Source organism: Venturia canescens, chromosome 4 (genome assembly GCF_019457755.1).
Source record: "Venturia canescens isolate UGA chromosome 4, ASM1945775v1, whole genome shotgun sequence".
NCBI classification, from domain to species: Eukaryota; Metazoa; Arthropoda; class Insecta; order Hymenoptera; family Ichneumonidae; genus Venturia; species Venturia canescens.
Window position 1 is genome coordinate 1,013,486 of NC_057424.1, and position 14,718 is coordinate 1,028,203.

Here is a 14,718-nt window from a genome sequence, read left to right on the forward strand (position 1 = left end):
ACACTTCTCAACTTCAGAGTGCGGATTCACAATGTTGCGGACAGTATTGCATTATGTTTCTTCATTATATGTGTTCTGGGTTCGGTATTGATAAGTTCAGAAGCATATTTTCAAGCGACTTGTCGCGCAATGACCGAATAGTGGATAATTATTACAAAGACTTTATTGGCCGCTGTGATAAAAGCGCGATGGTTGATTCTGTTTCTAATAAGATTAGAAGTTTTAATAACCGTGATCAGTTTGAAGAAAAAAAGGTATATTAAAATTACTAAAAAATTAATGGAAATAAAATCATTAAAAATTCACATGAAAGTCATTCGTTACTTCAACAAGATACACACTGTAAAGAATCGATTCCCCTCCGACTTTCAGGATCCCCTGGTATTATTCACAACATTCAACTTCGATTGGATCGGTACAATTTATGTTCAAATACGTCTTAAACGTACTTGTCCGGCCCATCACTTTTTATTCAAATTGCTCATTCGAAAACAAATCAAAAACGAAGTTAATGCATGTGTTAATATTAAGGAACAGTAATTCCCGAGAAAATAATTTTCCTTCGAATCGCTCTTGTCAAAATGAAACGAAAATGAAAGATGAAGTTGATTAATCTATTTATATTATATGGAGTCATAATTCACAACAAAATCATTTTTCTTCAAATTCCAGGAATCCACGTGTCGTACTCGACTAGTGATATTTATCAAAATGTGTACGTGACTATAGAAAAAAAAACATTGCATGGCTGAGTAGGTTCGAAAATTTCTAGTAATGCGCCTGATTATTTCTCATTTTCATTGGTTCTTACCGAATAGTATGTGTTCACTGAAGAAAATGAGAAGTGGATATTGCTATACGAACTTGCGAACAATCAAGTTCAAATTACTTGGAGATATTATTTTTAATTCTACCCATTTTATTATATTTGTCATTATAGAACAGCCCTAATTTGTTTTCGAATGAGCAATTTGAATAAAAAGTGATGGGCCGGACAAGTACGTTTAAGACGTATTTGAACATAAATTGTACCGATCCAATCGAAGTTGAATGTTGTGAATAATACCAGGGGATCCTGAAAGTCGGAGGGGAATCGATTCTTTACAGTGTGTATCTTGTTGAAGTAACGAATGACTTTCATGTGAATTTTTAATGATTTTATTTCCATTAATTTTTTAGTAATTTTGATAAAACGTTGTGAGCCCGACAAGGATTCTCAACGCTCATTTGTCGCCGGAGATTGTATTTCGAATAACTGATAAATACTTGACCTCGAATTGATATAATACATTTTAGTACTGCACGTAACTTCCATTATGACTTTTTTTTCATTAACTTTTTTCGTGAAAATAATTATCATGAATTTCATTAAAGTTTCCAATTTGTTGGATAAATATTCCAAATTATCAATAAAAACTTGGCCTCCAATTGATATCATACATTTTTATACTACATGTAACTTGGATAGTACATTTTTCAATGTCTTCAATATTTATGAATTTTTTTGAAATTTTTTTATTTTTTTTACAGAATTTTTTCGATTGTTTTTTTATTTTTGTTGAATTTTTTTGAACTTTTCAATTTTTCGTTTATTATTTCTATAGAATTTTTTTCCTGGTTCTGAATTTTTTTTCTATGTCATCCAGAAACAAGAGACCATCAATGTACTTGTCCCAACCTTTTTTTCCCTAGGGGAAGTTTATGGTTTGATATCACGCCTTTTTTCTCAAAAGTTCCTCATTTATGTTATGACGGTTATAGGATTTTAGTATAAATTTCTATGAATTAATTGCTTAGTACATTTTTATAGATTCCATTCTCATACGAACATTTTTTATGGGATAATCTTTTTCATGAAATTATCAGCAAATAAGGGACCATCAATGTACTTTTCCCAATCTTATTTTCCCTGTGTATGATGTTCGGCTTATAAAGTTGGTTTCCACCATAAAAAACCAATTTTTCGTAAAAATTGTAGTGAAAATATTTCGTCACAAGTCTGCCCTTGAACTTTGGCGATTTTTTTCCTCATACTCTAATATGTTATGCCTATTAGGAACTCAACAGCATGGAGGAATCCGGGATGAGGCCCGAGAAATGAATTTCGGTTTATAATGTTGGTTTCCACGTAAAAGACCAATTTTTCTTCAAAATTGTACTGAAAATATTTCGGCACTGGTTTGGTCTTGGACTTTGGTGATTTTTCTCCTTGTCTTCTAATATGTTTTATCTATTGGGAATCCAAGAGCATGAAGAAATACGTGTTGTGGGCCATAATATGATTTTCGGCTTATAACGTTGGTTTCCACGAAATAAGATCTATTTTTCGTCAAAATTGTACTGGAAATATTTCGTCACAGGTCTGTCTTTGGACTTTGGCTATTTTTTTTCTTCTACTCTAATATGCTATGCTTATTGGGAACCCAAGAGAATGGTAGAAAGCGGGTTGGGGGCCGAGATATGATTTTCAGCTTATAACGTTGGTTTCCACGAAAAAGGACCTATTTTTCGTCAAAATTGTACTGGAAATATTTCGGCACTGGTTTGTTTTTCCACGTTGGTGATTTTCCCCCTTATCTTCTAATATGTTTTGTATAATAGGAACCCAAGAGAGTGAAGAAATGCGTCTCGTGGGCTGTAATATGATTTTCGGCTTATAACGTTGGTTTCCGCGACAAAAGATCTATTTTTCGTCAAAATTGTACTGGAAATATTTCGTCTCCTGTCTGTCCTTGGCCTTTCGCGATTTTTTTCAATTCTTCATACCAAGAAAGAACTGATGTAAAGATTTCCTTAATAGAACAGATTTTATTTATCCCTGTTCTTCAAAATTCAAATGAAAGATAGATCAAATTCATAACACGAAAAATCCAACAGATTTGCCCACTTTAAATGTCGCTTTTGCATTCTGAATCTAGAGATTTCATTTCATCCAAAACGTGCCCTCAATGAAATATATTTCCAAAGTTTGCAAGTGGCCGCTGAGGTCCTATTATCCACAGTTTGATAGTTGCTGAAAAAAAGTACCCGAAAACTTCTAACATTTATTATGCCAGAACTCAAAGCAGCAAAAAAAACTAAGCGAACTTAATTCAACAGAGCAACAGAATTCAAAGACGTTTAAGGTACCTGCATTGGTTTTGGAGGAAAACCATTTCAGGACAATTCAGAAATGAATTTAGAAATTCGAAAACTCACAATGGAGTAGAAAAAGGAAAATTGAAGTATTTAGAAAAGCGGAAGACTTTTGTGATGAATTTTCTAGATTACATGATACGGTTGGAGTAAATGATTTGAATGATTGGCACACATGCTGCAACACAGAAATATCAAAGTTTGGAAGTATTCGCTGTATATCAGTCATACAAACTTCAATACTATTTGAAAAGGAACACTTAAAAACTTGCATTTACCTTACATATTACCATAATCAAAGATAAGGGGTGATCCGTCGCATATATATTTATCCATAGAAATTTCAGAGTTCGCAGGTATCTGCTGCGGTTCAATGTATCGGCGCAATGAGCTTCGAAGACAGCAATTTCAAATCTATCCATAAATGAGCAACTGAAGACTTTTATAATCAATTTTTTACTTCATATAGATGTTACAGTTAGAGTCAAAATGTAAAATGAATGGCACAGTATTTAAATTGTATAGTTTGCAGATTTTTGCAGTATTTTAATGATCCGAATCTACAGCATTATAATGAAAAGTTGTCAAAAGTCATGATGTTACATTAAAATGACATAGCGCACATTGCATTCAGCAATTCTGTAAGTTTCTGGGGATGTTGGTAGGCATCATATTTGATCGCATCCAAAACTGAGCAACAGTAGACTTATCGGAATGAATTTTTTTTATAATAATTCCATATTTGTAGTTTGCAAAGTGGAAATACTCAACATACATGTCATTCTATAAGTTTTGATATCAAAATTTGTGTTTGCATACCTCATTCCTAAGATACGACTTTTCATATCATTAGCAAAAAAAGCATCCAAAGGCTTTCTGGAAAAGTTTCCAAATTTATCACTCGTCAGACCTAATGGGAAAAGAATAACTACACACTATACCAAGACCAGATGTTTTTTTGAAAATCTGATTTACAAAATGTGTAATTCAAGATCATGGTTAGAAACCTCTCGAATCATGTTACCACAATCATCATGAAGGAGTAGAAAATCATAGGACACATATTAGGGAACGAATTAATAATATGAATCGATCCGCTGCAAACTGATGGGGTGGAAACAAGGATCGGAGAGGGCAGAGCCAAACTGAATATCAAGCAAAATATGGGGATGTTTAAAAATAATGACGACACAAGAAATAAATTAGAAAACATTTATTCAATTAAAGTTTCTAATATCATTCTAACAGTTGCGTGTATTTTTGTTCTATTTATTCGTATATATAACCTATGTACACATGATATATAATCACGCCACTGACAATATATTCGCACTGGACAATATTTCTCGTATTCTGGTTTAATTGAAGGATTATTTCAGTTAACATTTATTTCCAATCGAACGAAATGATGAAATCTTGAAAAGTTTCGTTGACATATACATCGCGCATTTTTTATATTCTTTTTCACACACACATCACAGACTACATTTCCGCGGCCGCTTTGATACCGGTTTAATATATCACAAATAACAAAATAAATAGTAATATGCACTTCTTTAGATGACGAAAATTATTTTTTTATTGATCCCGCACGTACTTCGTAATGTCGAAACTCTGTTCATACGATCAAAAACTGACACATGGTTTGTACATTATTATATGTATATCGATCGAATTTATGACTGCTGTTACCAGCTGTGCTGTGCCGTGTGCTACGTTCTGAAGTTGACGTCAGATTTCCAATCATCAACAACTAATTTCAACAACCAATGACAACGTTTAAAAATGGATGTCGTCAGATCCAACCAATCAGAAACTCGAGAGCATCAAAGTGCCTTTGATTGTGTTGTAAATATAGACGCATAAATTCTAGAATGTGTTGGTAACTTTTGCATAATCTTGAGCCTGTGCAAAGTTTTTTCTCAGCAATTACGCCACCGATCATGCTGATTGTGGGTGGAATCGAAAGAGAATTTATTAATTAATCTCCAGTTCAATTTTCAAAGCCTCAGATGACTCAGGAGTTTCGTAATTGAACAAAATGACATGCCAATTTTACCCCCACCACCGCGAATCGTTTTATTCAGAGAAAAGATAGTCTCGGCGAGCTTGGGCCAGCAGACGACAGGGCTGTCAATGTACTTGTCCCGAGACTCTACCGAGTCTCTTGATACTGCATTCAAAACTGTTGTTCACGCTCGCGCTTTTTGTGGGTGTCTCGTATTTCATAATTTTGCATGCTTTGCAAAAAATATGATGTATCTGTGGTGGGTTGGTGGAGGAATATTCGCTCTTAAGAGGGGGGCTGTCCGTATATAAATGATTCGCAGCAAGGAGCGCATCTATCTTGTACCGTAGTACGATACGAAGACACCGGACCAAAAAACCGGAAAAATAGTCTATTCAGATCGTATGCATAAAAAACGACGCGAGCTGAAATTACGTGTGAATCGCCTCATAAAAGATATCGCCCATATCAAAAATATCATACGGCACAGAGCGGAATTAAATTTTTTATCACGTGAACTAACAAGCTTAAAAATCAGCGATGGACTTTTCACGCATCAACAAAATCAGTCTCATTCGTGCCTCCTTGGACGTGAAAAAATTATCTGCACTGTCTACCGATCAAGACTACCGCCTTTCGGATATTCGACGAGTTAAAACAGCGCATGGTGTAAATTATATGATCGATGTGAAAAACGAATTCACATGTTATTTACCAGCTCGTTTTACAAAAGCATTTGATGAAGACGAAGAGTTTTTCAAACAAATGGTGAAATGTGCGCGTGACGGTGCTTTGCTTATACGCTATCACGGTGGTCCATACCATAGTATCGAGTTCAAGCCGGCCCAGAATTGACTTTGACCGTTGTTATTACGAGAAATATCATGGATCTGAACGAGAAGATAAATGAAAAGAAGAAGAAGAGATTACGGTCATTAGGTTTGAAACCGAGGCTGTCATTATTATCAGCATTATACCCCTTAAATACGGAGGCGTCGAAATGTGTATGGGTTGGCTTGGACGCTCATAACAATAGTGATCCGAAAATAGTAATACATATTACTTGTGACAACAGTGGCTGGATTGTGCTGGGTCCTGCTGCGTGGGTTGATTTTGAAGAGCACTTTATGATTATTTCTCGGTTTTTTAGAAAAAATAGAAAAACAGTATTACCGGCCTACAGTAGCTGCGTTCTATCGTCGCTACATAACGGAAAAAAAGAAGAATGGTCTGAGGACGAAGAGGACCATGCAGGTTTTCAATTAGAAAAAAGATCATCTACACCGTCACAGCACACCGTCATGAAAGGTGTTCGTTATTTATTGAAGTTTGAGGAACATGCTAACCAACCCGTAATTATTATTCAAAACGAAACAAATCATGACGTAGAAACTGTATGGCGTAACAACCTGTTTCAAGTCCAGCTTACGGAGGTCGAGTTCTCTAGTTTACGAGCAGTAAGTCATAGTATTAACACGCACAGATCATGGCTTATGGGCATCGGAAATGATGTTAAAACATGTCGGGACACATTGATTAAAACTATTGCGATGGAAATCACAAAAATCTCTAAGCAGCGTTTACGACGGAAAATTAAGAGAAGGCGTTTAACAATACGGGAAAAAATCAGCCAGAAATTAGCAATGTCAGATGCTAATTGCGGTCTGTCTGCTACATCTAAAGCGTCTTTAATTGACGATCTCATGACCAACCATTTTAATCATATTGTTACCAATATTCTTAATACATATTCATAATCATACTTATAATTTATAAACATTTCATGTATCTTCAAATTGTATGTAAAAGCAATAAAATGATAAAAAAAATCATGCGGGCTGCTATGACGGCTCCACGCACCCCACCTCCACACCCACCCCCACCTCCATCACCTCCCCCCACCACTCGAAAAAATCGAGCTGGCAGGGGAGGCCGAGGAGTGGGGGTAGGAGTGGGGATGGGAGTGGGGGTCGCCATAGTGGCCCACATACTACTCGCGTAATATACACCGATAAGCTGCAGGCCAAGTCCATCTAAGCCCGTAAAATTAGTGTTTTACACTTGGGGGAAGCTCAAGCCGGAATCAAGGCTCAGATCTATCTGACCTGATAGCGGAAAGTCCGCTCACCGGGATAGTCCGATGAAGTTACTATCAAAGGCGAATAACTTACCGCAGCGACCTGCGTCGCCCTATAAGTCGCACCAAGTGGTGCATGACTTACTCACGATGACTAAAGCTATACCTGGCAAATGATTGAACCTTTTATATGTTATCGTATAAGCGCAGCAAAATATTTAAAGGAATAAAATGGCAGAGTCAAATAATTTAAGCCTCGGACTGGCGAGATCACGTTCCAATCGAGCCAGAGCGGGTTCACCCGCTGGTGAGGGAACAGCTGTTGACAACCCAGGCGCAAATTTGGATAACGAGAGGGGAGAAACGCTAGAAGTTGTCGTTCCCATTGATCAGGCAAACACGCGCTGTGAAATCTGCGTTCGACGTGGCAGTCGAAGAGTCTTTAACAACCTGAAAGACCTAAACGAGCATATGACTAAGGATCACCCTTTACTGAAAGTGGTCTTTATTTGTCATTTTTGCGGAAGAAAGTGCCAAAGCAAGCACAGTTGGGACTGCCACAGACCGAAATGTCCGGGCGCACCAGCTGCGGTCGACCGGCAGTATAAATGCGATCACTGTGTGAGATCCTTTGACACTAGAATAGGACTCTCGCAGCACGAAAGGCACGAGCATCCGAGAATAAGAAATGAACAACGAGAGGCACAAGCCAATAGGCAACGTGGCCAAGGCGGCAGACCGGCCCATGTATGGTCTGATGAAGAAACCGCACTCCTTATACAGCTGGATAGGAGGTTTCGCGATGCTCGCTTTCCCAACAAGGAAATACAGCGGTATCTGCCAAATAAAACATGCAAACAGATCGGGGAGAAACGCAGACGCATCCCAAGAGAGGTGCAAGAAATAATTGAGAACGCAACCGACAGCGACTCCAATAGCGAAGAAGAGGAGTTCCATGACGCGGAGGAAATCCAAGAACCCCTAGATTTAACTTTTAACAACTTGACGATGCAAGAGGATGAGGACGATCAGTCGTACGACGAATGGCAAAGGGTAATGGAAGAGTTTATACTCTCCATCGATCCAGCCGAGAACAATAAGTTCCGGGAGAGCACAACCAAGCTCAAACAAATTTGGCAAGAGCACAAAAACGCTCACGAAACACTCGAGCGCCAAATCGACGATTTCGTCAACGGCCTCAACATGGTCTTAATCGGGGTGGATAAAGCTCCGCCAAATGGAGAACAAGGAAATCGGCAAAACGTTCGTAGTAGAAGAAGAAAAGAAGGGCCAAGGCAAAGAAGAGACGGGAGAGCATCAGCAAACCAGATACGGAAATTCCGTTACGCTAGATGCCAGGAAATGTTTAAGCAATGTCCGAAAAGACTTGCTGAAATCGCTCTCTCGGGAGACTTCTCGTTTGCAGAGAAGAGGAAAGACCCTCCTGCAATAGAGGCCATTAGCGGACTCTATGGGCAGCTATGGGGTGTGACGGGGCCTGAAGCGACCGATTTCATGACTGAAGGAGGAAAAGATGCCAAGCGTCTTGTTAACGAAGTCTTCCCGCCTATAAAGTTAGACGAAGTAAAAGCCAGAATCTGCAGAGTGAAAAGCAGATCGGCAGCGGGCTTAGACGGAATCAAAAAGGGTCACATAAACCAGAAAGGAGCTGCAGAACTCCTGACAGTCCTCTTCAATATTTTAATTCGACATGCGATCTTTCCAAAAGCGTGGAATAAAAATCGAACCACGCTCATCCCAAAGGATGGAAAAGACCACAATGACATAAAGAACTGGCGACCGATTACGGTTGGGTCATTGGTGGGAAGAACGTTTACAGGCCTGATCGATCAAAGGTTGAGGGGCTTCGTAAAACAATCATTAAGGCAAAAAGGTTTTACGGCCGAGGATGGTTGTCGAGCGAATACCCTAATACTGGAGAAAGCGATTGAAGCCATGAAAGGACTCGAAGGAGGAGTGGTCATGATTGCGGATGTGTCCAAAGCATTCGACACCGTGCCACACTGTGCAATTAAGACCGCACTTCATAGAAAAGGAGTTCCGGACCACATAGTAGGTCTTATAACCAAAATGTATACCGATTGTAATACATCGATAAAAGGACCCGAAGAGGAAAGAGTAGAGGTTACACTAAGAAGAGGTGTGAAACAAGGCGACCCTCTATCTCCATTACTCTTCAATTTGATAATGGACCCAATTATTGACAGTCTCGACCGCGAAGGGGGCGGAGTAGCGATGGGCGAGGAAGATTTGGCGGTGCTAGCCTTTGCAGATGACATCGTGCTCCTAGGTAGTAATACCGAAACAGCACAGGCAAAGGTGAACAAGCTCGACAACTACCTAGAAAGGCTAGGAATGAGTTTGTCGGCGCCAAAATGCTCGAGCTTTGAAATAGTGTCAGGAAGGGACACCTGGTACACCCGCAACCCTAGCCTGAGTGTAAGGCAAGAGGAGATACCGGCGGTCGAAGCCGACGAAATGTTTAAGTACCTCGGTACGCGATTTGGACCTTGGACGGGCTTGCAAAGAGGCAAAGAAATCCCGAAGATAATGGAGTCCATAAGGAATCTCCGGAGCTTGAGTCTCAAGCCATATCAAAAGATTGATATTTTGGCGACGTACATAATACCGCACTTCATGTACGAGTTGACCGCTAGTCCACCAGCGGCAACGATATTGAACGTCTTAGACGATCAAGAGACTCGGTAGAGTCTCGGGACAAGTACATTGACAGCCCTGTCGTCTGCTGGCCCGAGGCTCTTGCCGAGTATACTTTCTCTGAATAAAACGATTCGCCGTGGTGGGGGTAAAATTGGCAAGTGATTTTTTTGAATTACCGAAGTTATGAGTCATCTGAGGCTTTGAAAATTGAACTTTCAGCTAATTAAGAAATTCTCTTTCGATTGCGCCCAAAATCAACACGATCGGTGGCGTAATTGCTGAGAAAAAACTTTGCACGGGCTCAAGATTATGCAAAAGTTACTGACACATCACGAGTTCGACGTATACGTATACGCGTTTTGACGTAGTTAGTGGTAGTAGAGTTGTTGCCTCTACGCATTCTGATTGGCTCAACGATGTCGGCTCCTCCAGCTGCTAGGCCGACCGCGGGTGAGGCTCAAGTGTTAGAAGGCCTAAAATAGCGAACAGGCATTCTGTATATCTATATATGCGTTATACAGAATGCCTGTTCGCCATTTTAGGCCTTCTAACTTTTGAGTCTTACCCCGACCGCGCTCAGACTCCGTAAATATTATATATATATATAAACCATGTGTCAGTTTTCGATCATCGTATAAACAAACGGAGTTTTGTCATTATGGAATGCGTGTGGAATATATAAAAAAAACTTTCGTCATCTAACCAAGTGCATAGTACTAAAACCTGTGGAATGCTAAACTAAACCGGTATAAAAGCAGTCGCGTAAATGTAGTCTGGTGTGTGAAAAAGAATAAAATAAAAAAATACGCGGTGCATGTCGACGAAACTTTTTAAGATTTCATTAATTCGTTTGACTGAAAATAAGTTTATCATTTATATCATTTGTGAATATAGGTTATAAGATATCAATACATCGATACGCACATCCGAAACCACCCGAGACTTGTTTTCATACTGAACGTCATTTTGACAGGTGAGGTTATGATCCCCAATGTGCTGTTGTGTGCGGACTCTAATTAATAAATGAAAATGGTTAGTGAAAATTGGTTAATGTATATTTTGTTAAAACTTGTGGTATACTAAACCGGTATAAAAGCGGCCGCGTAAATGTAGACTGTGATCTGTGTGTGCAAATAAAACATATAAAAAAATGCGCGATTCATATATATGTCAACGAAACTTTTCAAGATTTCATTATTTCGTTCGATTGGAAATAAGTGTCAACTGAGATAATCTTTCAATTAAACCAGAGTTCGCGGAATATTATCCAGTGTAAATATATCATCAGTTGCGTGATTACATATCATGTGTAATAATGTAGGTCATATATACGAGTTCCCTTTGATAGCTGTGTGGTAACGAACCGGCCGGGGTTTGACGTTACGAAGTGTGGGACAAATGTAGCAAACGTTCGCATAGTTAGTGAATAATATAAATAAGGCAAATCAGTTTATCAAAATAGGTCTGGAAGTTGTAAGAAAAAATGTTCGTCAACCTATAACGTCAAATTTTCTTTTTGCGATCTGAAATATTATGGTTGATAATTAATAAAACAAGAACACACAGAACTGTTAGTATATATATAATGTAAGAAACTCCAATCGAATAAATGTTTTCTAATTTATTTCTTGTGTCATCGGTATTTTTGAATATTCCCACATTTTGCTTCCTATTGAGTTTGGCTCTGCTCTTTCCGATCCTTGTTTTGACTCCATCGGTTTGCAGCGGATCGATACATAGTATTAAATGGTTGCCTAATATGTGTCCTATACTTTTCTACTATTTCTTCATGCTGATTGTGGTAACATGATTCAAGTGGTTTCCGACTATGATCATCAATCGCACATTTTATATATCAGATTCTTAAAACAGTTTCTGGTGTTGATATAAGTGTTGTTATACTTTTTCCACCTGGTCTGTCGAGTAATAAATTTTGAAACTTCTTCCAAAAAGTCTTTGGATGCTTATTTTGCTGATGATATGAAAAGTCGTATCTTGGGAATGCTGTATGCAAACACAAATTTTGATAACAAAACTTATGGAATGACATGTATGTTGAGTATTTCCACTTTGCAAACTACAAATATGGAATTATTATAAAAAAAATTCATTCGAATAAGTCTACTGTTGCTCAGTTTTGGATGCGATCAAATATAATGCCAACCAACATCCCCAGAAACTTACAGAATTGCTGAATGCAATGTGCGCTATGTCATTTTAATGTAACATCATGACTTTTGACAACTTTTCATTATAATGCTGTAAATTCGGATCATTGACATACTGCAAAAATCTGCAAACTATACAATTTAAATACTGTGCCATTCATTTTACATTTTGACTCTAACTGTAACATATATATGAAGTAAAAAATTGATTATAAAAGTCTTCAGTTGCTCATTTATGGATAGATTTGAAATTGCTGTCTTCGAAGCTCATCGCGCAGATACATTGACTCTGAAATTTCTGTGGATAAATATATATGCGACGGATCACCCCTTATCTTTGATTATGGTAATATGTAATGGAACTTGGTTCGGCAAGGTTTTAAGTGTTCCTTTTCAAATAGTATTGAAGTTTGTATGACTGATACACAGCGAATACTTCCAAACTTTGATATTTCTGTGTTGCAGCATGTGTGCCAATCATTCAAATCATTTACTCCAACCGTATCATGTAATCTAGAAAATTTATCACAAAAGTCTTCCGCTTTTCTAAATACTTCAATTTTCCTTTTTCTACTCCATTGTGAGTTTTCGAATTTCTAAATTTATTTCTGAATTGTCCTGAAATGGTTTTCCTCCAAAACCAATGCAGGTACCTTAAACGTCTTTGAATTCTGTTGCTCTGTTGAATTAAGTTCGCTTAGTTTTTTTTGCTGCTTTGAGTTCTGGCATAATAAATGTTAGAAGTTTTCAGGTACTTTTTTTCAGCAACTATCAAACTGTGGATAATTGGATCTCAGCGGCCACTTGCAAACTTTGGAAATATATTTCATTGGGGGCACGTTTTGGATGAAATGAAATCTCTAGATTCAGAATGCAAAAGCGACATTCAAAGTGGGCAAATCTGTTGGATTTTTCGTGTTTTGAATGTGATCTATCTTTCATTTGAATTTTGAAGAAAAGTTATAAATAAAGTCTGTTCTATTAAGGAAATCTTTACGTCAGTTGTTTCTTGGTATGAAGACTTGGAAAAAATCGGCAAAGGCCAAGGACAGACCGGTGACGAAATATTTCCAGTACAATTTTGACGAAAAATAGATCTTATTTCGTGGAAACCAACGTTATAAGCCGAAAATCATATTACGGCCCACAACACGCATTTCTTCATGCTCTTGGGTTCCCAATAGACAAAACATATTAGAAGACAAGGAGAAAAATCACCAAAGTCCAAGACCAAACCAGTGCCGAAATATTTTCAGTACAATTTTGAAGAAAAATTGGTCTTTTACGTGGAAACCAACATTATAAACCGAAATTCATTTCTCGGGCCTATCATCCCGGATTCCTCTATGCTGTTGAGTTCCTAATAGGCATAACATATTAGAGTATAAGGAAAAAAATCGCCAAAGTTCAAGGGCAGTCTTGTGACGAAATATCTTCACTACAATTTTTACGAAAAATTGGTCTTTTATGGTGGAAACCAACTTTATAAGCCAAACATCATACCGAGGGAAAATAAGATTGGGAAAAGTACATTTATGGTCCCTTATTTGCTGATAATTTCATGAAAAAGATTATCCCATAAAAATTGTTCGTATGAGAATGGAATCTATAAAAATATACTAAGCAAATAATTCATAGAAATTTATACTAAAATCCTATAACCGTCATAACATAAATGAGGAACTTTTGAGAAAAAAGGCGTGATATCAAACCGTAAACTTCCCCTAGGGAAAAAAAGGTTGGGACAAGTACATTGATGGTCTCTTGTTTCTGGATGACATAGAAAAAAGACTCAGAACCAGGAAAAAAATTCTATAGAAATAATAAACGAAAAATTGAAAAGTTCAAAAAAATTCAACAAAAATAAAAAATAATCGAAAAAAATTCTGTAAAGAAAAATAAAAAATTTTCAAAAAATTCATAAATATTGGACAAATGGAAAAATGTACTATCCAAGTTACATGCAGTATAAAAATGTATGATATCAATTGGAGGCCAAGTTTTTATTGATAATTTGGAATATTTATCCAACAAATCGGAAACTTTAATTGAAATTTATGATAATTATTTTCAAGAAAAAAGTTAATGAAAAAAAGTCATAACGGAAGTTACGTGCAGTACTAAAATGTATTATATCAATTCGAGGTCAAGTATTTATCAGTTATTCGAAATATAATCTCCGGCAACAAATGAGCGTTGAGAATCCTTGTCGGGCTCACAACGTTTTATCAAAATTACTAAAAAATGAATGAAAATAAAATCATTAAAAATTCACATGAAAATCATTCGTTACTTCAATAAGGTACACACTTTAAAGAATCGATTCCCCTCCGACTTTCAGGATCTCCTGGTATTATTCACAACATTCAACTTCGATTGGATCGGTACAAATTATGTTCAAATACGTCTTAAACGTACTTGTCCGGCCCATCACTTTTTATTCAAATTGCTCATTCGAAAACAAATCAAAAACGAAGTTAATGCATGTGTTAATATTAAGGAACAGTAATTCCCGAGAAAATAATTTTCCTTCGAATCACTCTTGTCAAAATGAAACGAAAATGAAAGATGAAGTTGATTAATCTATTTATATTGTATGGAGTCATAATTCACAACAAAATCATTTTTCTCCAAATTCCAGGAATCCA